Source organism: Acromyrmex echinatior, chromosome 12, assembly GCF_024713525.1.
Source record: "Acromyrmex echinatior isolate Ae372 chromosome 12, ASM2471352v2, whole genome shotgun sequence".
Classification (NCBI taxonomy): domain Eukaryota; kingdom Metazoa; phylum Arthropoda; class Insecta; order Hymenoptera; family Formicidae; genus Acromyrmex; species Acromyrmex echinatior.
In genome coordinates this window covers 6,964,135-6,988,770 of record NC_141863.1, presented here as the reverse complement: position 1 = coordinate 6,988,770, position 24,636 = coordinate 6,964,135, and the positions used below count along the sequence as shown (strand labels likewise).

The following is a 24,636-nucleotide window of genomic DNA, read 5'->3' as shown; positions in this document are numbered from 1 at the left end:
CGAAGGTCGAGCGAAATTACGCGATCGAGACGAATGCGAAGTGCCAATGGTTGCATGAAAGCACTTATTTTATCCTTAACGTGTTGAGTCTCGTTCGCCTCGAGTAGACTCTCATTATCCGAGAATTCTCTCTCGGCATCACGTGAATGTGAATTCTTTTTCTTGCTGCGGAACGAGGAGATTGCACTTTACGTGCCGATAATATCTCTGGTATCGTAAGTAAGTAATACACTATATTTAATCGATAAATTGAATATTTATTATCTATTTAATTAAGGGAAACTAAGAGTGTATCTTATGAGTTTAAAAGTAACAGCGACTTTGATACTTGCAGATCTTGGGATAAGGAGTGTCTAATGGAATGTAGATTCCACGCTTGAAAAATTACTAGAAGGATTTATGAATATGAGAATCTATCAGTCAGAGTAACATGAATTGAGTCGTTCAAGTATATTTGTGATTTAAAAGTAAGAATGTATAATTGTTAAATTGATGTCAAATTAGGTAAACTCAATTTGAGTTGTTTTTAATCCATTTCTATAAGACATCACTCAATACGTCATTAATTAACAACAAGGCAATGAAGTTAACAGTTGAACAATTTAATTCAAGAAATTGATTCAAATTTAGCTTATTATTTACTAAGTGCATATGTTGATATTGCGGGGAATACAAACTTTTGTATAACGCACAATCCATAAAGAAAATGAATCAAAATCCTTCATTTCTCTCCTTTCCTTTGAAATAAACGATTCTGATAAGTTGATTTTCTTATGCGTTATACAAAAGTCTATGCTCTCCGCTTTACTCTTTGAAAGCAATTTAACCACAGAAAGAAATTACTCTACATTTTGACATACAAAGCCTGGAAATTAAAAATAACAAAACGGTAATTAAGCGCCACAACATAAATTTGAACCTATTAGCTAAAGTTTTTCAGCTAAAGCTTTTTTTGCATCAGTACGTACATTAAATTTGTTATTTTGGCTCGTAGTCCTTCTTAACATACTCTTATTTAATTTCATTATTTATTATATATTATGCCTTATTATATATTATGTATTTTATAAAGCTTTTTAGCTCTTTAGTTCAAGTAAAATATCGATGATCCTTTTAAAGACCATAGTTGCCAAAGAGTTAACTCAATGGATTGGCTTCGTTGATCCTTTCACATCTAATAGTGTAGAAGCAAAAGTACAGATTTAAAAGTCTGCCAAATTCTTCCAGATTCGTGTGACATTTATGACTCTAAATGTCTGGCAAGATTCGACCGTAATAACGCAAAGACCCTCGAAAGTGAGAGTTGGAAACAAATGCCCGAGGGGGCAAGAACCCCATGAAATGAGGGGATTCGTGAAAGTGGTCTTGTACATAAAAGGGTCTGGTGGTTTCACGCAATCGACAATACGTTACTGACGTTTGTATTAGGGCTCATTTCGTCGGCATGAGGCGCGAGATTACCAAAAAAAAAAAAAAAACAAACAAACAAACAAAAAACAAATCTACAACGAAGTCTTGAGGAAATATGAATCGAAATGCTCTGTGAATGAGACGAAAATGCTTCTCTCCCATCGACCATCACGAGATTTCGCGTCTATTGTACCGTGAATTTTGGTATGACAGTCTCACGAAATTATGGAGTATTGATCCTCACGATACATTTCTCATTATACGGCTCCCTCGAGTGTTTATCGGTCGTTTCTTCCCTCTTTACCCTCCAATAGCATAGATTCAGCCTCCCTCAAGGGAGAAAGGTTCTCTTTCATTGCACAAAAAAAAGCAATCCATTTTTGCGCCCGGTGCTTATTCCCTTTAACGGTGGTGAAGTGATCGATGGAGGTTTACATTTCGCAGAAAAAAATTTCCGTAGAGAATTCGCATCGCTTATTAGTAATAATCCTTTCAAACGTCAAGCAATTTTGAAATTGTCTCGTGGCACGAATATCGAGAATAAAGATAGAAGATTGATTATCGAAAATAGCATCTTCTGTTGATTGTAAGCTGGACTACTAATACAGCATTTATTAATATTCTACAATATTAATCCGATAAATTGCTAATTATGCTGTATCACTTTATATAGATATTGGCAGCAAAATTAATAATTGCCGTCTATCTAAAGTCGTTGTCTTATGCATAATGCATAAAACAATCAACCTACCAGAATTCTTTATTTCAAAGGAAACGAGAGAAATGAAGGGTTTTAATTGATTCATTTTTTATGGATTATGCTGCAAGATCTATATTTCTTTAAGTTTAAACAATATCAAGATATACAATTAATAAACACATTGAAAAAAATACTAAATTTTAATAATTTGTTTGAATAGCTCTAAATATATTATATATTCACTGAACATATAGTAAATATTCATTTATTGTAAATAAATCTTGATAAATGTTTACTCAAAGAAATTTGTATTGAGATTTAATTTTCAAATTAAATATTTTTTCAGTGTATCGAGCAACGCCTTCGCGCCTATTATTGTACAATCCTCAATCAGCAATAGTAATCATCTCGCGTGAACCGAATGGGTCGTTTCTCGCCGACGACCTTGTCTGACCATCGCGGGCATTTTTCACTTTCGATATATTCAAGCGGCCGACCCATTATTGCTCGACGATGATGAGCCCCCGGACCTCGCACCTCGGCTCGCGTTTTCTCCCGCACCGTGGGAGTTAGGGTGGAACGTCCGGGAAGATAAATGACATTTTAATCGACTCCAGGCACGATCGCCGAGGGACGCGATGTTGACGAATGTTTGCGAGACGACAAAGGAAGGAGGCGGTATTAAGCCCCGTCTAGACGATCTATAATTCGGAGATAGAATTCTATCCATTTATGGAATAACCGAAACTGTAAACAAATTTTATGGAAAGAAACCTTTCGCTAACTTGATGCTAATTTCGCAAATATCCTTCCCTGAATTTTAAACTTGAATTGAAAAACTTTTCTGAAAATCGTCTTTTTTAAAGATGAATATTAAGAAGCTTATTAAATTATTTCTTGCAGTTTTATAATATTTTTCACAATTTTAATCTCTTTATGTGAAAAACGAATTTGGGAGCTTTAAAAATTTTAGAATCTCAAGTTTTTTTTTATTCTGTCGTGGATTGTAGATCGTCTAAAATGGGCTTTATAGGAGGTGGCTGCAGCAACAAGCGTTCGTTCAGACGATTCGCTGTTGAGGACGCGTCAAGTGCATCGGTAATTGCACGCCTGACGTCACTCTCCATCGCTCTCCGTCTCTCTCCTACACTCTTTCTCGGTTACTTTCCGATCCATTCGGCCGACTCGCTCGCTCGGAAGCGCATCACTAACCGACAAATGCGCAGCAGACGGATAGATTGGGATTTATGGCGCTGCACCAGAAATGACGCCAAGAAAACATCGATGGTCATTAATCAGTATGGAAGATAGCACCGACTTTTTTTTACAAGTATCGAGAAATCCCAAAATTTACACGAAAAGAACGATTTTGCTGCAGTATCTAAAAATTTAGATAAATACACATCCGAAAATAATTTTTATCTCCGTTAATAAAGATTATCACGTTCATAAAGTAATTGACATCCTAAATTTGCTCGTTGTTGGCCTTGTTTTTACAAATTTAAAAATAAAATTTAAAAATAATTTTATTGGACATCAAAATAATTACGAAAAAAACTCGAGTATTATAAGCAACGCTGCAAAAAGATTTGACATTCTAGCAATCAATTTGAATGTCCTAATAATTATTTTTACAATTCAACAAAATTATTTTAAATCACTTTGTTTACTAAATTTTTACATACTGCAGCGAAAGTTTTCTTCATGTAACATCAGTGAACCTAATGTTCTATACGGTAAAAAACATTACAGCAGTTTATTGAATATAAATTATCAAGTATCAAATATAATTATTATAATTATAAGTAGTACACAATTATTTGTAGTCTACAATTAAATAACTTATTATATTTATTGTATATAATTAAATAATTGTGTATAGTTATATTACACGGTTTTTAATTATATATTATTTGAAAAAAAAAATAAGTTCTGGCTCATTAACGAGATATCTGTCTTCATAAAAACTATGCTCAATTAACGATATACCCTCGAATAATATCGATTCTTTTTCTAAGACGGCAAATCGCCATGCCACACCGAGAGAGAGAGAGAGAGAATACAAGGATTATTTTTAGGCCAATGCAACGGGCAGCGAGCGACCGATGCGCATTACCTATATCGGCCGCTGGGAGTTCGTGGACCGAGAAGGAGCGAATGTTCGATCAGGAGAGGCCGAGCTGAGCCGAGCTGAGCCGGTGAAACGGGGCCACCACGTGGCCGCTCCGGTGACCCACAAAATGATTTATGCGGTCGATCCGAGACCGTGGAGAGTTCGCGCTGGAATTATTCCATGGATGCTCTCTTGTGCGCTGGTAATTCGCGATAACGACCCAAGGATCGAAATAGCACGCGAATCCCGCCAGATACATAACGGATTTAGCACTTTCACACTTCGTTTACCTTGAGATTGAAAGAAAGATAAATTATCAGGTAGATCGTCGTACACGAGACACGTGTCGGACAACGAGAGTTACGTTCTCTTCGAGTCCATCTGCAGTTACTATTCTGTAACTTTTAATGACAATGTCGTCGCCGTTACAATGCGCAGGTAATATGTAACAAAAAAGTTGTACAAAAACGATAACAATGTCGTTAAGAGTTTACAAAATCTAGTTTCAGGTGTGAGAGTTAAGAGTTACAGAGTGTAATTCTAGATTGCGTGAGAGGCACATTTTCGTAATATTGGGTCATTTAAAAAGTATCCGCGGTTTTTTGTTCAATTTTTGAATGAAAAAACCGCGGATACTTTTTAAATTAATTTAAATTTATTTTTACTTTTTAATTTAATGACCTAATTTGGTTACCTAAAGATTAAAGGTTAAGAAATTTATCAATGAAATTCTTGAATTTCTTGGTAACCTTTGATCTTTAGATAACAACAGAGAGAGAAATTTTACTGAAGATTTTACTGAAAGACCTAAAATTTTACTAAATACAAATCTGAAAATAACTTTATTGGATCATCGAAATATTTATACTGAAAACGAAAAAAATGATGAATGATGCTAAACAATTTTGATATTCTAGCAATCAGTTTTAGTCTCCAACAAAATTATTTTCGCAGTCCAACAAATTTTTCTGTATCCAGAACATTTTACGTCTTTCAGAAAAATCGTTCTCATCGTATTGAGAGAAATGCTTGGTTTGAATAATTATTTTGTTGATAGATATAAATGACAAAAATTTTCATGTTTTTTTAATTAAAAAATTGTGTTGTTCCAATTAAAGTTTGATTATTCTAATCACGTATCAACAAAATAATTGTTATTCATATACCAAACGTTTCTCTCAGAAAGTGTAGATATTGTGAAAGTCTTAAAGATAGTCTCGCAGACGATACTCGTTCATCTCGGTGTATTCCAAATTCTGGCCGGTGCGGAATCGACATACATTTCTTCCATCTCTCGCGTTTCCGTGAACGTTTTCCTTGCCGCCCTGATTATGACGGGAGTATCTCATAATGAGAGACGGACGGCGTGCGCGATCGCTTTTAATTCCAGGAAGTTTTCTCGACCTCCAATCTCGCGGGCGATCGTCGTCGCCGTCGTCGTTACGTATACCCGCGCGAGCGATGATCTCGGTGCATTCGCTCTCGGCGTGCGTCAGCGATTCGCCGCGTGCGTTCGCGTGCACGGAGATGAGTTATACATCGAGGTCGTAGCTCTCGCTCTTCTCGCGGCTGACTTCTATTTCGAGTGTCGGGTCGTCGCTGTTCGCCATCGTTGTCGTCGCTTGCATGCCACTCATCACTCTCATTTATTAAACACCACGCCGCTGGTTTAATTACGCAACCGGTCGACCGGCCGGCCGGCAAAGCGATGGACCGAAGGTCGTCAACAGTCCGCGAGATTCCAAGGAAGTGCCCGTTGCAGCGGGCGAGATAGAGACTGCATTGCGATACATCGCACGCGTATGGTGCAGTCATTGCGTGACATGAGCGCATATGTACGTACGTTCGCGATGTTAGAATTTTGGAAACTTGCTATTTTTACATGGAAAAAACGATTTTGCTAAAGGATCCAAAATTTTATTGAATATAGATCTCTTAAAAAGAAAAAAAAATTGTTGAAAACTCAAACTAAAATAGAAAAATTTTTTGTCGTCATTTTTTAATTTTTAATTTAATTATTTCGATGGTCCAACGAAATTATTTTTTGTACCCAGCAAAATTTTAGCAAATGTCAACCTTATGAATACAAAATAAAAAATGAATATTATAAGGCAAAGAAACGAGCGAAAAGATTTGGAAACATTAAGATAATGTAATTTTCTAGTATGTGTATATATTAGGTGTTGGAATTAATTCGTAGCGTTTTTAATGAAAGAATGTTATTTATTTCACATGAGCATTAAAAAATACATTAATGAAAGTACTTCCCATCACTTGTAAAACGCTACGAATTAATTCCAACACCTAATATTTATTTTAAAAACTATTATATTTGATTTAACTATAATTTTTTTTTATTAAGTAAATATTTATTTACTGTAAATAAATGTTTACTATTAAAAAAAAATATATTAAAATTCAGTAAATTTTTCCATGTATTTTATGATCTTTTTGCTCGTTTCTTGGCTTTATTTAACGTTTAAAATTTTAGATCTTTCAGCAAAATCGCTCTTTTCATATACCCTAGAAATATACGAAAAAACATTATTAAAAGAAAATTTTAATATACGCCGAAAGTTACAGCGACATCAGCTGGTTAGAAACAATGTATTCATGCATACCGTCGCAGGTGCGTTTCGCGCGGAATTATGTAATACCGACGGAAAAGGAGGGACGATCACGATCGCGATTCGTCGCGCATTCCCGGAGTCGCGGGAAAAGTCGCATCGTCAAATTATATATTTCCACGTTGGGAATAACGGCGGTGATGGGCGACCCGGTCGTAGCAGGAATGATTCGGTACGTGGCCGGAGTCGCCAATTAAATTTCCTCGCGACGACGCGATATTCATTCCCGTGCGAGCGGGGCCGAGACCGCGCATTAAGTAATTACACATGAGCGAGCGTTGCTTGGTCGTAAACGCGACTTGAAGTGTATCGGCGCATGCAGAGAGGGTGGGACGAGGACACGAGAGTGGTCACAAGGCCAACGCTGCCGGTATGACGGTATGTATTATAACGTATGCGCGCATACACGTGCGCACACACTTTTGCACACGTACACACGTACGTACCGTAGCATAGCTATATATGTACCGGCGGTGTCGGGCACCTTGACCAGACGCAAACACGACAGTGCAACGCTCGAAGACAGACGCGCGCATGTACACACGTAAGCATATCTGTATCGCGTAAATTTCGCCTGCATCCGCAATGAGATAGGCGACACTGCGAAAAGGTAGAAGATTTCGTTTGGTTTCGAACATTTATGCGCTGTAAGCTTCATTTTACACTTTTAAATTCATGATTAATAAGTATAATTTTTCAGCACATTAATATCTTCCTAATATGATGTCCGATTGAGCATCGAATTATTAAAAATTGCTTGTCAATTTAATTCAATTTTTGATATTATTACAATATTATTACAGTTTAATTGCGTTTGTAAATTCGGAAAACCAATTCGGCGTAGTTCGAATAATGATAAATGTGTGTGTGTGTGTGTGTGTGTGTGTGTGTGTGTGTGTGTGTGTGTGGGGTATATATGCATTATATAATAGTATATATAATTCTTGAATTATTTAAGCATTAAAGATCCAGCTTCGACCGTTATAGGTATTTAATTTCTAGTTTATCAATCGTGTTCTCACATGTACGGTCTAAAATAAGATTCTTGTTGTAATAAATATAAATCAGATACAATTTGAGATTTATTTAATCATTTCTATACTGAAAAAATTTGTAATTTTAAGAAATCATTTATTTTAATAGTACTGACTATTAAATATTTAATAAATATGAAGGTACAAAAACTATTAATGTGTTTAAACAATCTTTTTTTTAATGAATAAATATTTATTATAAGTAAATGTTAGTTAGCATTATTCAAGTATTTATTAAAATTTAGTACATTTTTTTCTTAGTCATCCATCACTTCTATTCAATATCTCATTAATTGAACTTGAAAAACAATAGAATTAAACTCAATTTAACTCAAGAAATTAATTTGACTTCAGTTTAATTTATTATTTACCAAGTGCATACATTAATATGAATGTGTTTATTTTCAATTTAAGCAATTCAACCATAGAAATGAGTTGATTAAATGTGATTATTTTTTAATCATATGTTTTATATTAAAATAATAGATTTTGTCAAACTTGGAAGTTAAAAATGACAAAATGTTTTTTAACTTAAGAAATTGGTTTAAATTAATATTGAACAGCATATCTTTATCGCTCATTATATGTATATGGAAGGACGATAGAATAAATGCGCTTATAATGCGTGAACGTTTAAACCGAATCAGTTCGCAGTTGTTCCTCTCTGCAATAAGCAATGAAACAGTATGAAAATATTCTGCACCATACTCTATTATTCACCACTTTCGGCAATCTTTAAATATTCATCGAGAGAGAGAGAGAGAGAGAGAGAGAGAGAGAGAGAGAGAGAGAGAGAGAGAGAGAGAGAGAGAGGGGTGGTCGTCCGACCTACACCAATGATGATTCCGAGCGTCTGCCTGCGTCTCTGAATCTTTTAAATCCGTATTTCAAAGTCGACCGCATATTGAGAGAGATCGCGCAAATTTTCCTAGACGTTAGTACATTTTCGGAATCAAGGCCGAGGCGTGGAGTGAAAATTAGCGGCTTGTGACGCTTGTCTGGTAGCGAGACATTTTCACGACGTGTGCACATGATCTAAACACGCGTGAACACGGTGGACGGAAATTCGATAGCATCGTGAAACATACAACAAAATATTCAAATACCCATCCACATTGTTACAGTATATCGTGACTTCGTAATTACAAAGCAAAGAAAATTAATGTTAATCCTCCGCAATCGTCTGCAATCCGGGTGTATTTTGGCACAAGCGAAATGTCATTCTCAAAAAATATACTTATATTCAAATCAAACGCACCGATTACTGCACAGTTGTTGCTCTTAATCGCTCTCGTCTTTATTAATTATTGTTTTTTTATCATTCTCAAAATTTTCCGCAATAAAGGAGAAGATAACAATTTAGTTCTCTCTCTTAAAATAATCAAGAAAATATTTGATAATGTAATGGATATGTTAAAAAATGATCTTGAGTCCTCTCACACATTTTTTGAAAGCCTGTAATAGTAAAAGAGACTTACAATTAGATTAAAAAAAAAACCCAGGTTGGCAGGGAGGTTGATTTGTGATTAACAATAAAATGAGAGATCTCAAAATCACGAAAAACGGAATCGACTCGAACGCCAACGCGACGCGACGTCGCGATACAAAGGCGAATTTTTGCAGTGGTGAACCGCGTCCCCGTTTTGCCGAAGCTCTTACACATCGTGTTCCCGATTGCATTATCGTAAATTTGGAGTCCCGTTGCGCGTAACGTGATACTTCGGGATGTGCAGCAGTCCGTCATTATCAGCGACGGCCGGTGACATGCGCGCATTGCGAAACTATTCTCGGACGTGGGAGGAAGATGAATATTTATGCCACGAAGAAGAAGAAGCTCGAAAACAACCTTGAAAACGGCGATAAACCGTTCGACTGCACCGCTTCATTGCATTCCGTGTCGCCGGACGGAAGAGGTGCCATCTCTGAAGAGACAGCATCTCTGCAATAAATTCGACGATAATAATAATCCACGAAGGTGGATTGCAGATAAGTCAAGCTGCAGATACGAATGACGCTCGTAAAATAAATCAGGCGTGTACATCGAAACGTTGATTTTTAGTTTAATAAGCATAGAGAGCCGAATGTTAGAGTCGAATGAGCTCGGCGGTCCATTAAGGAATTGAAATGTAATACCCAATTAATTCGAACTTAGACAGTCTCGTTTAATAAAGCCGACTGCGACGTATAAGCGCGGCTTATACATAATGCTCGCTGAAGCTCGCATGATAAATTAACGTCAATTCGTGGGCAGAGCTCGCCATCGTCGCTGCCACGGAACCAGTCCATTAGTGGATCGGACATTAAAAGCACGAATTTCTTTTTTCCTGTTTTTTTTCTGTCCAAGCCACCCCATCCCCCCTCCCCCTCTTCTCATTTTATTTCCGCGACAGTCGGCTTTTAAAGCTGTCCTTCCAGTCTGCTCTCTTTCGTTCATAAAAAGCGAATGCCTCGATAGGAGTGGAAAGTCAGAAACGGAAAGGAAAAAAAGGAAAAAAAAACCAATACTCGTCAAGATTGCGAGACCTTGCTATTGATGCGTGTAACATAACGACAGTTCAATGGATAAACGGTAATGAAAGCGCCTTATCTCTGAAGATTAATAACCTTTGATAATTGAATGATAGATGTTGGAGCGTGGATACATTCGAAGTGTCGATTGTCTTTAAATTGTGCATTGTATTGAAGAATTTACGTGGCAGAAAGGCACCTTGACGACTGACTTTTTAAGCCAAAAGCCTTTGTAATACGAAACTACGTATTTTCATGCGTTTCCTATCCGTCTTGCGAATAGATACGATAAAATCGGAAAGCTAGAAATTTCAAAGCCGCTAGAAATTACAATAATCACGTGTCTAGAATATCCCGTATGACGTAATAATAATCTTACACGGCCAATAATCTGACAACCACCAACAAATACAGACGGTATTATTGACAATGATCTGGATTTTTGATTCTCGAATATCGCTGTGATAGAAATATTTCTTATCAAAGCGATATACTCGGAATCAAAAAATCTGGATCACCGTCAATAATATTGTCAGCATTTATTGATACTAACAGTACATATTATTGGCCATGTAAGGTTCATAAAAAATGTATGTCGGTATTTCCGTAAATATTCTACATCAGTCTATCAATAATTAACTACACATTATAATAATTTTCATATCAATCCATCAATAATTAACCACACATTAAAATACATGTATTGGTCATATTTATTAATGGCAATATTATTAATATAAAATCCCTAAAAAGGACGTATGGTTGCACAATTATGTACATAAAACTGACTTGAAATATCATCAATAATGTTGTAAGGTTGCAAAGTATTGATCAGTATTATTGATTTAATATTACTAAACAGTTATATATTATCGATCCGTATAACGATGGCAACGACAGTGACGCAGGATCATAATTGATAATTAACGTCGCGCTAATTTTCCACATCGAGTTCTTGCCGCCGAACTTACGGTCGAAGGCACGACTCAACATGAAATGGTTCGAAACCGCGTTTAATCTACTTGCGGAATTTTCTCCGCGCGGCGCGGCGGCACTCGACGATGACATTGAGCTCGTACAGCAGCCTCAAATGAGTAATAGGAAAGTGCACGAACGTTCGTCATTCCGCGCTAACTTTAGATCCGTTAAAGCCGTCGGTGTGCAGAAGCGCTGAATTAAGCGAATACTCGGACACGCGCGGTTTACGTTACGTTATATATACGGGGTGCGTCCTACTTCTATCTCGTTCTTTTGCAAACGACTCCACGGTCAATTTCGACCCGACTTTTCCTCCGAGAGACCGTCGGAGACGCTTTGTGCAATTTTCCCAAGTGACCAGTTGAGAAAATCAAGACGGCTCCGGCGGAGCAAATCGAGATAAATTCATGTTTCTCAATTAAATTCAGACGAGCGTTTCTTCGACGGAATTTTAATTTAAGACTAAAGCGTGTAATATGCTAAAAATTGGAAAGTTGCCGAGACGAGCTTCGTCGGCAGCGTTTATATCGAGGGAAAAATCATCTTCGAATCGGCTCGAGAAAATGCGGTTGGAGCAACATCCGGCGATCTCGTATATAGGACACTTTGTATACGTATATACGCATTTGAGACGCGGCAACGAGGAGTCGTTCTCCTTTTCACATTATGCTGAATCGCGGCGGATGCGCCGCGTATAGGCGCGACGCGACGCGACGCGACGCGTGACGCTTAGCGTCGTGCCAGTTACTCATCGCGCGGATATGCAATTCAGCGAATTTCGACGGCGGATGTCTGATAAACAATGCCGATGCCCGTCCGCTCGGCCTTTGTCGCTCTCGAGATAACGCGACTGACGTGATGCGCCGAGATATTTTAGATTACCGCTGTCGTATACAAATATAAATGCAGGAAAAAAAAAACGATTGCGAAGCTCACGTCTGTATTTCATTATCTCTATCGCACGTTTCCTTTTTTGATAATTGCCCCGTTTCTTCTTCTTCCTCGACGATTCAGATATACACGTCAGCTATAATAGATATACGAGCTTAATAGATTTTTTTGTTCGCGTTGCTTGAAATCTTGAAAAATTTTTGCACTTGAAACGAGATGAATAAACGAAATGGAAAGACGATTTTGTTGAAAATTTATTATTTACAAATTTTTGATAAATAGAGAAAAATAATTTTTTCGAATCATCAACATAATTATCTGTATTAGGATGCTCAAGTTAATTGCTATCACAGAATGTCAAAACTTTTCGTAACATTGCTCGTTACGTTTGATTTTTTTACATAAATATTTTGATGTTTCAACAAAATTATTTTCAGATCTGATACTTCAGCAAAATAGTTCTTTCCGTATGGAACCAATTCTTTGTCATTTTATCGAACATCATTGTTTTTTTAACTTTTTAATACCAAATCATAAATATTTTTCTGACGAAACTTTTGTTTCTGATTACATATATGTGGATATTCAAGAGAGAAAAAAGCCATTTTGAGTACAAGTGCAAGCAAATTCTCCAAGATTTTTAGAACAAATAATCATTCTAATAGCGTTTTTCACTGGCAGAGTTTTATTCGAAACAATTTTGTTCAACACCATCAAAATCTCTTAGCCTTTTAGTCTCCTCAAAAAAAGTTATTGTTTCTTAGTATTGCACAAATCCTTCATTGTATTGTGTTATGCGATTATATTCATGTAAATCTCATTATTTCGTGTTATTTTTTGTGTCATTTTTGTGTTTTACACTTATATTCATGTAAATCTTATTATCAAGCTTAGAAATGTAGTCTATTACATTTCTGATAGGATGCACTTTAAAGCATAAATTAAAGATGTGTATTTAATAAAAATATAGAAACGAATTAAACCGAGAAAATACCTCAATACATTTTATTGTGATATTTGATAAAATATATATTGAGTATTTTATTAATTGAGATATCTCACTTTTATTCAAATTAAGTTAGTATACAACAATTTTAATGTGCACTGAATGTGCACCAATTCTGCCAATGAAAAACGCTATAAAGAGTGAAATCTTACTCCTAACAATTGAAAATTGAGCCGCTTTATATGAAGAGTGGTTCAATTTTCATTCTCTAGAATGAGATTCCACTCCAAAGGATTTACAGAGAAGCAAATGGATGTACTTGTGTAATGTTGCGGATATCACGAATGTAATGTCGTTAATTAACCGATTCAAAAAGTAATGTCTGCGCATTCTTCGCCGATCCTTTACGATTATATTCGCGCGCGATTACGTCGCGACGTCGATATCACGTCGTGACGAACCGATCCGTCGCGGATGGTGAGGCCAATCACAGCCGGGAATCCTCTTTCCATTGCGCCTCGCCGTCGGCGGTTAATCGTCGCCGCGAAATAGCGACGGATGGAACGCAGCACGATAACGATCAGTCTCACCCGCGGGGAAGACCGTCTTCTATTCGAAGACGGCCGAGGCGGGGAAGGGTGATTTTTCAGTCGTAATTATCATTATACAGGGGACTCTGACGGGGAGGTCTTTACGACGGTGACGTCACCGTCTGACAATTTGTGCGCTCTTCCGAAACTGAAAACCAGTTTCCCGCCGCGCGCGACCTCCGCATGGCTCGCGCTTGTATGCCTTTAGGCGCATCGCCGCGCCGCTGCATCACGGCGATGATGCTACACCACCGATCTTCGCTTCGCCCGGTCCGGCGTCCGGCTTCGTCCGCGTTCGTTCCTAAAGCGCGATTGTAGGGAGCGGATTGTATGAGATGGTATCATGTATAAATTCGATACACCACGATATACACAGATCAGACACAGAAAGAACTTTTCACTAAAGTGTCTAACAATTTTTTTTGTTAGATACAGATCTGAAAATAATTTTGGGTTATTAAAATAATTCATCGTATATTATGTAAAATTAAGCACGCACGAAAAGGACGGTTTTACTTAAAGTATCTGGAAATTTAACTATAGATACGAAACAATTTTGTTCAACCATCAAGATCTCTTAGCCTTTTAGCCTCCTCAAAAAAGATTATTGTCCGTTGGTATTGCACAAATCTTTCATTGTATTGTGTTATGCGATTATATTCTTCATTGTATTTTGTGTTATTTTTGTGCCATTTGTGTGTTATGCGCTTATATTCATGTGAATCTCATTATTTCGTGTTAATGTTGTGTTATGCATTTTATATTCATGAATCTTATTATCAAGCCTAGTATTGTTGTAGATTGTTACATTTCTGGTAGGCGTTGTAGCAGCAGTTTTGCTGGCTCATTATTTTGTATACTTATAAGCGTCTTAATTCTATTATGTGTTCTCCACTCTCAATTGTAATTTGTGATTATTTATTTAATACGCAAATAAAAATAAAAAAATAATAATTATGTAGAACACTTAAGGATTGACGTGCCTTATAAAAATCTAATACTGAAAGACAGTAAGTAATTAATTACTTATTTTAAGTATTAAAAGCATTGTTATTCAGTAGTCAGAATAAATAATTATTACAGTCTATTTCAGTAATAAATTGGCCGGCATTTCTATAAGGGACGTAGAAAAGTTTTGTCAAAGTATCTAAAAATTTGGCTACAACAGATTTAAAAATAATTTTGTTGAATCATTAAAATAATTAGAATGTTTAAGCGTTGATACACAGAAAGGACGGTTTTGCTAAAATATTTATCTAAAAACTTGGCTGTATAGATTGTACAGATTTAAAAATAATTGTTTTGTTAAGCTATTCTTTTCGTGATGTTTAAGCTTTTTAAAATCATTTTCAGAGATCTTAAGACAAAATCGTACAGGCCTTAAAAAAACATTTATTTCGCTTGCATAAAATAGAAAGTAGAATTTTATGTTTTTGGATAAGAACCGGAGAGTCGCACAAAATTTACAGGCGGACGCAGATTGAACATCACTGCACTGTATGAATTCTGCTCGTTGTTGGCCGACTCGACCGTAAATCGCCGAACGTCCGTCGATACGTATATATTTATAAACGTGCGAGACTCATAATAAATCCACTGCCGAGCTTCTCGCGAGCGATGTACATAATTCCGAGGGGACAGCAGAGCTTCGTAGATCTACGCACGGCTTAAAAGTTGATCTTCAATCAAATAAAGTGCTCGAGTTCTTGCACACAGAAGGGTTTCTTGCTCTCACGTGTTCGCCGCGCGTTTCATCAGTTAAGGCGAAACATTTCGCCGTATACTCGCAAAAGAGGCGCGCCGTTATCGAGGAAAATTATCGCTCCTCCTATGCCGCTGCAAAGTAAATTAAAAACCCGGCAGGTTATATCTCGTACATTGTAATCGCGTATCGGACATACACAGACTCGGTATATAACACACGCCACATGCCACGTATCCCTCCTCCTCCTCCACGCCACCGGGCTGTTTGAACGAGCGATTAACGATTTCTTCGCACGCTAGTTCGAGTTCGTCGCGAAAAGCCCGACAGGAGAAAGGAAAGAAAAAAAAAAGGAGACGAAAGGGGAATAAGTTTTAGACGACATGCACAAAAGACAGATAGAGAGAAGGAGAACGCGAGAGAGATGGCGAGAGAGTTTTTAACAGTTTCCTGCACGCAGCTGCGACCGGATGCCGCTCCCACACCAGGCCAACCACGTTATAACGTTGCACATGCAACCCACGCAATTGTGCATGTGCACGTATACGATCGTACGAAAATAGTGCCGCGTCCCTGACGTTAGTCCTTGAACCCGCGAAAAAAAGTCGTTCGGATTAACGACATCCCCCCGCGGGCTGATTTACGCCGCGGCCGCAGAGAATCCGACCGCGAAGAGACCGCAGAGAGTCTCGAGGCGATCGGCTTTGCATCCATCACTTCGACCGAGACTTCGATGCGCGCGAACTAGAATTAATTAGACTGTGCGTTAATGCATTTCTTTTGCGGGATTAAGGATTAAACAATCATCCATTTCTCGCGCTTTTCATCGTAATTTATTTTCGAAATTACTCACTAAATCTGAATCAGCGGATAATCACGTTAGTCCTAATTAATTACGTCACGATCAGTGATTCATAGTTCACAGAAATTCAACGAAAAGTCAATGAAATATGGAATTTCTAACCTAGCTGATCTTGTTTTAATATAATATTTATACAAATTCAATATATATGCTATTAGAATATAAATATCAATATTTAATTATATAATACTCAGTTTCCTTTCTTTTTCAGTTGACTTTCACTGATTCAGGTTTAGAGAGTAGATGTATGTGTCTTTAACCCTCTGTCCGTACTCTGAACCAAAACTGTACGTAAATACAATAAAATATTCATTGAATTAATGGAAATTGGTCTGAATTCTCATAATGATTTAGGTTATAAAACTATTACTAGAATCCATTGCAAGAATGAATATGTAGTTATATAAATAAATCCAGTTATTGTATCAATGAATTAACTACATTAAGTCGGACGTTGATTAATGATCATTCATTGAACCAAAAATGACCCAAATTTTTTTCAGTGTATTCACGTATTTCTGGGTCGTTTTTTGTTTTAGTGTTTTTATTATTCTAGGCTTTCAAAAAATATACAAAAGTTCAGGATTTTTGAATATCTCTATTACATTACCAAATAGATATTAGAAAATATTTTAGGAAGGGACTCCTCTTTTATTTTGGAGAAAATTGAGAGTGAAATGTCGCTTGTGCCAAAAAAATCCACATTGCAGACGAAGAGTTAATTATATTCTTGAGCCTTTTAACTCTTCATTACTCTTATGGGGTGTCCAGGATACTCTCAATTTTATAAATTCTAAAAACATCTATATAAACATTTAAACGTATGAATACTATTTATACAAGTTATTATATTTAGCGCAAATTGTTTAACACAATTAAAAAAAAAATGTTTGCATTTATCTTTATTCAATAAATGATGAATATAGAATATTATCAATTTTTTTTTAATTGTAATAAATCATCAAAGAGAACAATGGAAATTGAGATATACTGTTGGAGTGTCAGAAACAGCCCACGCGAGTAATTACATTAAAAAAAAAAAAAAAAAGAAAATACCACGCGAGAAATGTGTGGTTAAAACAGATTTTAAACGTCATGAATTCCGTTCCGTCGTCTTCTCTCTCGCAAGTTTTCCTCTATTCGCGAGATTACGCTCGCTCCTGCCGTATTAATACATAGCACGGTGTGCGTAAAGCGAGATTCATCGGGCGATTTCGCATGGCACATGGCAGCGCACGTGTTAACATACGGCACCTTACGGCGTCTAAATTTACGTAGAGTTCTAGCAATCAGCATGGGAACTAGATACGGCGCGTACACAGAAACTCCATTATGAGCGCAGAACAGGGCGCGTTTCATGCAACCTCGTCATTTTCCCGTGTTGTATCGCAATAAATATTTGGACAGCGTGTGTACAAGTCCGAAAAAGATAAAGCGTACGATTCCATGTTCCTTCTTCCATGGTCGCGCGCCGCCTCGATTTTTTTAGCACGTCATAAATCTGCGGCACGAGGACGTAAAACATTATTTGCGAAAGCTCTTCCCTCATTCCCGTCGACTCTCGGGAGAAAACGCATCCGTCCGAAAAATCTCTGGCTTTGGCGAGACACGCGTGGTTAGTATTTGTGATTATGGTAAAATAATTGTGATTATATATTAGAGTCTCCATTTTGATAACTATCGTGTTAGCAATAATTGCAATTATAATTGCACACGAAAAAGAATAATTTTTAAATATCTAAGAATTTAGTTAGATACGGATCTAAAAATAATTTTGCTGAATCAAAATAATTATGTGGGAATCTCAAATATGATGAACAGTGCTGCAAAAAATTTTGACAGTCTAGCGACTAGTTTTACACAATTATTTTGGCAGCGTCCATAATTATTTTAATGGTCCAAAATAATTTTTAGATTTATTATATCGAACTAAATTTTTTAGATACTTCAGAAAAATCCTTGGTGTCGATAAATATTCGTACAGTTGACACAAAAAATGACTATAAATTATTAGGTGTTGGAATTAATTCGTAGCGTTTTTAATGAAAGAATGTTATTTATTTCACATGAGCATTAAAAAATACATTAATGAAAGTACTTCCCATCACTTGTAAAACGCTACGAATTAATTCCAACACCAAATATAATTAACTTTCCGTCAGCAACTGGGGGGTCTTTAAAGATATCATCGATATTCTGATTGCGAATTTTGCCGGATAAATTTAAATCTGTGAAAAATAAATAAGATACAATCCGATTTCTATCATTATAAAGATATTCATCAGATATTCACAGATTTTTATATAATCCAGAACAATAAAACAATTGTTTTTTATTGCTGATAATATAAAGTATTCATGTTTTGGACGATTAAATTATAGTAATCAAAAAATCTTTCAGTGCAGGAAACAATCCAAGTGTGTAGCACGCACAAAAAAAAAAAACAAAAAGTTGGAGTCGAGCGAGATTAAGATTTTTTGCACATTAAGATACACAATGTACATTTTTAGGATTGCCGCGAGCGAAAAGTATTTCTGAGCGATTCTTTTCATACGCTTGTAAGTAGTAGATGGAAGATTTGTGAGATATCGCGCGACTTCGTGGCTCGTAACGCCGCACGAACGCAACCATTCTCATGATCATTCGTGAAAATAAGATCGCGCGTTAGATAGGCGACCGCTGCGCGAGTCTCGTCACGCATATCAGGTCAGATGAGTATACGTGTCCTCGGTGTGTACGGTACTCCACGGAAAGTCGAAATATCATGCATCTGGAACGTCTGAATATTGCGGGAGATTGCACGCGCGTGAACGCAACCGCCGCGCCGGTTGCATACTCATGCATAAATGTGCCTTATGTCAAATCGTCTCGCAACCGCAGTCATTTCGAGATGGCTCATGTTCGGAGAGACGTGACGGCAGGATCGGATGCGTGGTTAGAATAATCTCGCGCGAGCGTTAACTGTCAAAATTCCGCTGTATTTTCGAAGCTGCAAATTCTCCGGATTCTTTCGGATTTTAATATCCGGCTCTCTAAATTCTTTGGAGAAATCTAGAATCTCATCTCGAAAGAATGAAAATTCTGCACTAAGAGAAATGGTGCATAATCATTTATTTCATTTATTTGATACGTGACTAACAAAAACTTTTTTACTTTCTCATTTAAAAATTGTGCTAGAATAATGAAACGTTGATTAAAACAACATACTTTTTAAAGTATGAAAAAGTAAGAGAAAGTTTTTTTGTTAAAGTCACATAGATATGAATGAAATAAATGATCAACGTACCAAAACATTTCTCTGTGTGTGTCACTCTTGAAAAAAAAAAATCATATTTTCCCTCCTTTATGGAGTGAGATTCACTCTACAAAATTCAGAGAACGACACTTTTTATCTCAGATTTTTGGCACATGGATGGCCAAATTTGTGAAGCTGCTATTTGAGCATAAAAGTCCGCATTGCGATGTGTGTAATGGCGTGGTCCACAATGACCTTTCTAACGAGCTTGTAAAAGCGAAAAGCGAACGGCTTTCCCTCCGGGCTTCATTACGCGCAAAAAAACGGACGGCCTTTTGTACACGAGAGCGCGTAATCTGATAACAAAACAAGTCTAAACAAGTCTAAAGTTCACGATGTTAAGTACGCGCCGTTGATCGTCGCGAAAACTCCAACGTACGCGATGTGGAGAGAGAGAAAGAGGGCAAAGAAGCGATCGATGAAGCGAGTGCACAGACTGCACTGGTGGCGACTGCGTTGCTGCGTACGGCCCTGAAAGCGCAGGCGAGAGAGAGAGAGAGAGAGAGGGAGATCTATATGCAGCCGCACTTTATATAGCGCAACGTGCCACGTGCAGGGCAACTTGGTACCTGGGTCACCGGGAGAAGGTCACGGGGTCGCGATTTCAGCCTAGGTGCAGCGCTCTCGAGTGGGTGTGTTTGCAGCTGCCGAGTCCGTGTCCCCCGCAGGTGCAACATACGCCGCGAATTCTCGTCAGACGGGATGAATCACCGGTTAAAAAAAAAATGTCATTGGACTGTTCCAACAATTCGGATAAATTAATTTCGTTCTCGTCTCTCGAATGTCAATGTCTCGCGTTCTAGATTTAGACCTTGAAGAATATTATTTCAGATAAATTTAAATAAAGGAACATTAAGCAATTAATGTTGAAAGATCGAGATTTAGGTTTGAGGAATTAATCCTGCGAATGTGATTTAAGAACAAATCCCGCAAATTGATTTAAGCGCAAATCAAATAAATTGAGCATGATCGGTATTTTTTTTTTATCGTCCTACGTGAATGAGCGTTGTAGGATAATAATGACGCTATGAGAAAAAAAAAAAAAAATCTGAGCATCATATTGCTGCTCCGCTCGCAGAGATATTATTATACAATACGGTCTTCGTTATTTTAACCACTTATTATTTAATCGCGCCTCTGATGACGACCTATTACCGTAGGTCGTAGTATATGCAACGAGTGACCTTTTTATTAAATTTCACAATGTCGTATGATGTCACACAAGCCCTTCCGGTTCGCGTCTTCATTACACAATTTTTAAATTACACCTTCACGCTCAGAGTAAACAACGTAATAATATAAAAATGGACGACCGAGCGATCGGTTATCGGTTCAATTAACGACTGACCTCCTTCGTAATTTAATTAGAACCCTCGAGTAAGTTTTTCAAGGCAGGGGTGAGAAAGGATAAGAAGGCGAAAAGTTTCCAATTGCGCAAATTGCGGCTATTTCAGTCGCGGCTAAATTTGAGCTATTATAGCTCACGACCATTACCGCGCCATTACCGCGCGAAGTGCTCGGGGAATATTCCTGCGCGATCCTTCGATTTTAGCGTATACGTGCGTGCAACCGCGACGTATGAATAAGAAACGTGCGGAGCGCGACGAAGGTGGCCTTGTACGTGAATATCACGGCGAAGGTCACGGGGTCGCGATTTCAAACCGGGTAAACGAGCGGCGCGCGTTTACGTGGTGGAGAACGCGTACCCGTACACGCTGCTCCCCGCTGTCGCAGGTGCAACGAGGCGTATCGCGCTCGCTACGCGGTATACGTACAGGATGTGCAAAAAGTCCGCATTACCCGTGGGTAGAAATTAATCGTATCGAAATTAATGCACTTTGTTCAACGAGAACGCTCAATGTGGACTTGGACGACGCGATCCCGATGTGCGCACCACATTCCAGATCGTTTCCCTCAGCGGATCGTTTAAAGCCTATCGACTTCGGATATAACGCTGCACTCTCCGGAGAGAAGCAAAACCGACAGGGTTGCGGAACAGAAAATTAATTTTAAAATTCTCTGACTTTTCCGAGCTTTCTAGATGAAAATGGAAAATTTTCCACGAGTAATATAAAATATGGAAATTTTTACATTTAGACTCAAGGATTGTAGGAAAGCTAGTCTATATTATTAAAAACAATGGGAAAAAAGCTTAGTGACATCGTACAATTTTGTATGCAAATTCAAGCCGGTAAACAACAAATTAGTTTTGGAAAAAAGAATGCAGTTATGACGAAAAAGAGGGATCGAATAAGAATATTGAATAAAATATGAATTTTAATTATTTTATTAAAATCGTTTAAAGTGCGCAAGTTGTTTTGAACGTATTTAACTATAAACGTCAGATATAATATTTAAAAAATTATAATAATTATTTGGAACAGGAGCAGTTTCAGGGAATTGTGAGCAAATTTCTAAATTCCACACTTTTACATTTTCCCCTGACTTTTCCCGGTTTTCCAAGTCAAGTGACAACCCTGTTTAACAAATGTAAGTAATTTATATGTCGGACGTGTTAAAAAAAGATGTACGAGAAACATATCTCGAACATCTAGTTGAAGTTTCAATTTATAATAGTACATTTCAGATCCATAAACGAATTGCATTCTCGAGAATCAGAACCAATCGATCCTTAACGAATGCAAAGTAACTTGCATATTGGACATGTTAAAAAAAGATGCGTAAGAGGTACTGTAATCAAAGATTGGCGATAAGAGAATCACTTTTGACAAGTCCGACATTTGCTGGCAATTCATGTTCTATCATAATCACATTAGCGATCGCCGATTAGATTGCGATTGACGATTGCTTTTCAACCAATCAGAAGCAAAGCAACGGTGTTTTTGCTCTAATAGGTTGAAAAGTAATCGCTAGTGTGATTACGACTTTAGTCAGAGCAAGATAGTACATTTTTTCTTTCGCATCACAGGTGCATTGCTAGATGATAGACATCCTTCTTCATTCACAGAATTTTGCTACGAAAAGAACAACTTGAGTTCTTATGGCTAATTTTTGATTAGAAGATTTTTACAAGAAATTTATTTTAAATATTAAATTCATGTTAAATCTAAATTTAAATAGGTATAATTAACATTGCGATTATTTAGACATTCGTGCCAACAAGAACGCGTTCGCGATTATCAGCGTGATATCTGGAGCAAGCTCGGCGATGCGCGACAATTAACCCCTTCGCAGTGGAAAATATTTTCTCCCGGCGGATAATAAAAATATAACTCGCTGCAGCAGCGTACCATTGAAGCTTTAAATAGCCTTAAAATATCGTTACGCCTCGCGAAGGCAAGGATGATCGCCCTTAAAACATTGTCCGGCTGGTAAACAAGGTGTTGCTGAGTAAATAGCCGTCAATGAGCGCGCGTTCGCGCGAGTTAATTTTGCTTGATTTAATACGAGTCGACGACGATACTCGTAATTACGAAATCGAAATAATTGTCGGCGTCTCGGCAAAGCACATATTTCGCAATATAATAAATATAAGGAAAGTGTAAACGCCGTGTGTATATAAAAATAGATAAAAGTCAAGGCGAGGCAGCCCGTGTATGAATGCTTCTTATTCCCTACCATCTTAGCAGCCCTCACGAAATTAATGTACGTAAAAGTGGCGACGCGAGCGATTTTTAGCGACGATTAAAGATGAAGCCGCACAAAAATACACCGTAACGAATGTCAGTTTCAAGGTTCGCGCGGCTACACGTTCTCTCCTCTCGCCTTCTCGCTGACACTGCAGGTTCCCTTTGCTCCTCTCCCGCTACCTTCTTTCCTTCTCGTTCGCCTCCTCCTCGTCAAGTGTTCTCTTCCACGGCGAATGCCCGACGGTTCCGTGCTAAACACGTTAACCGGCGAGCTTACGTAATCGGCATTGCCCGCTCGAAGGTAAGAAAGAAGGTAAGAAGGTCATCAGTCACGAGGCGAACCTTCTCGTTCTCGTCGGTGTTATTCTCGAAGGCTTCCCATTGTCTTTGGATGCGTCCGTTTCGCGTGGCGACATGTTAATGAAAGCCCGCTAATTATTTCGAAATTATTACCACGAGAAACTATTTGTAAGGGAACAGTAATACGAGCACTTGCACATAATGGGTACTTGTCACGATATCACGAGATTCTTACAGTGAATATATCACTTATAACAGCGATATTTAGAAAAACAAAGTTTTTCAGAAAATAAAAAAATTTAATATTTTTTTTATTTTAATATTTTGAATACATTTTATAATATCAATTTTGAAAATAATTATAGAGGAAGAATCCTGGTGAAAATGTATGCAGTTTTTCTGGTAAATTTAAAAATATGTATAGTTTGCAGCTATCCAGTTATTATCTAGTATTAGTAGATTATTATTAATTAAAATACTGCGTTGTCCAGTTTATTGTTCTGTTTTTTTTTGTGTTGAGATTTTGCACACTTTTGTGCATTCATTGCAAAGCATTCCATTTTGATTAGGATCCTAAATAATTTTGTTATCTCAGTTACTAAACAGAAATTAATATAACGTTTTAACTGAGAGAACTGTTTTAAAAAATGCATGAATGAAATTTCTACCTCAGTTTAAAAACATTTTTGAAGTATTTTTTTTTTAACGTTTCCATTAATTCTTTTTCTGCTGACAACCGAAAAGTGACAATTTTTGAGTCATGTTGTTATTATGACAAATGAGTGAAAAAACTGTTATTTCTTTGCATATCTCAATGACACTTATACTTTTAACGATTCGATTATATCTTAAAAATTGTAGCTTCTTTTCTTTTCAGAAACTAACTTTATCCTCTCGTTCCCGCTTTTTCCTAATTAATATTGCGAAAGAGAGTATCGATCGTTTCTGTTGCGAGTGTCTCACTTGACAGTCGCAAAGCGAGCGGAACTTGTCGACGGTATCGACAGCGACGAGCACGCGTTTCGATTGGTCAAACGGCAATGGCAACGTTTTGTTTGCAGCTGCAACGTGCCCGACACACACCTGACAG

General features: G+C 37.3%; 1 protein-coding gene across 4 annotated transcripts in view; it reads right to left on the bottom strand.

Annotated features, from left to right (window-relative positions):
* usp (retinoid X receptor ultraspiracle) overlaps positions 1 to 24,636 on the bottom strand; it is a 102,475-nt gene that overhangs the window by 22,996 nt on the left and 54,843 nt on the right. The gene's annotated exons all lie outside the window — the stretch shown is intronic.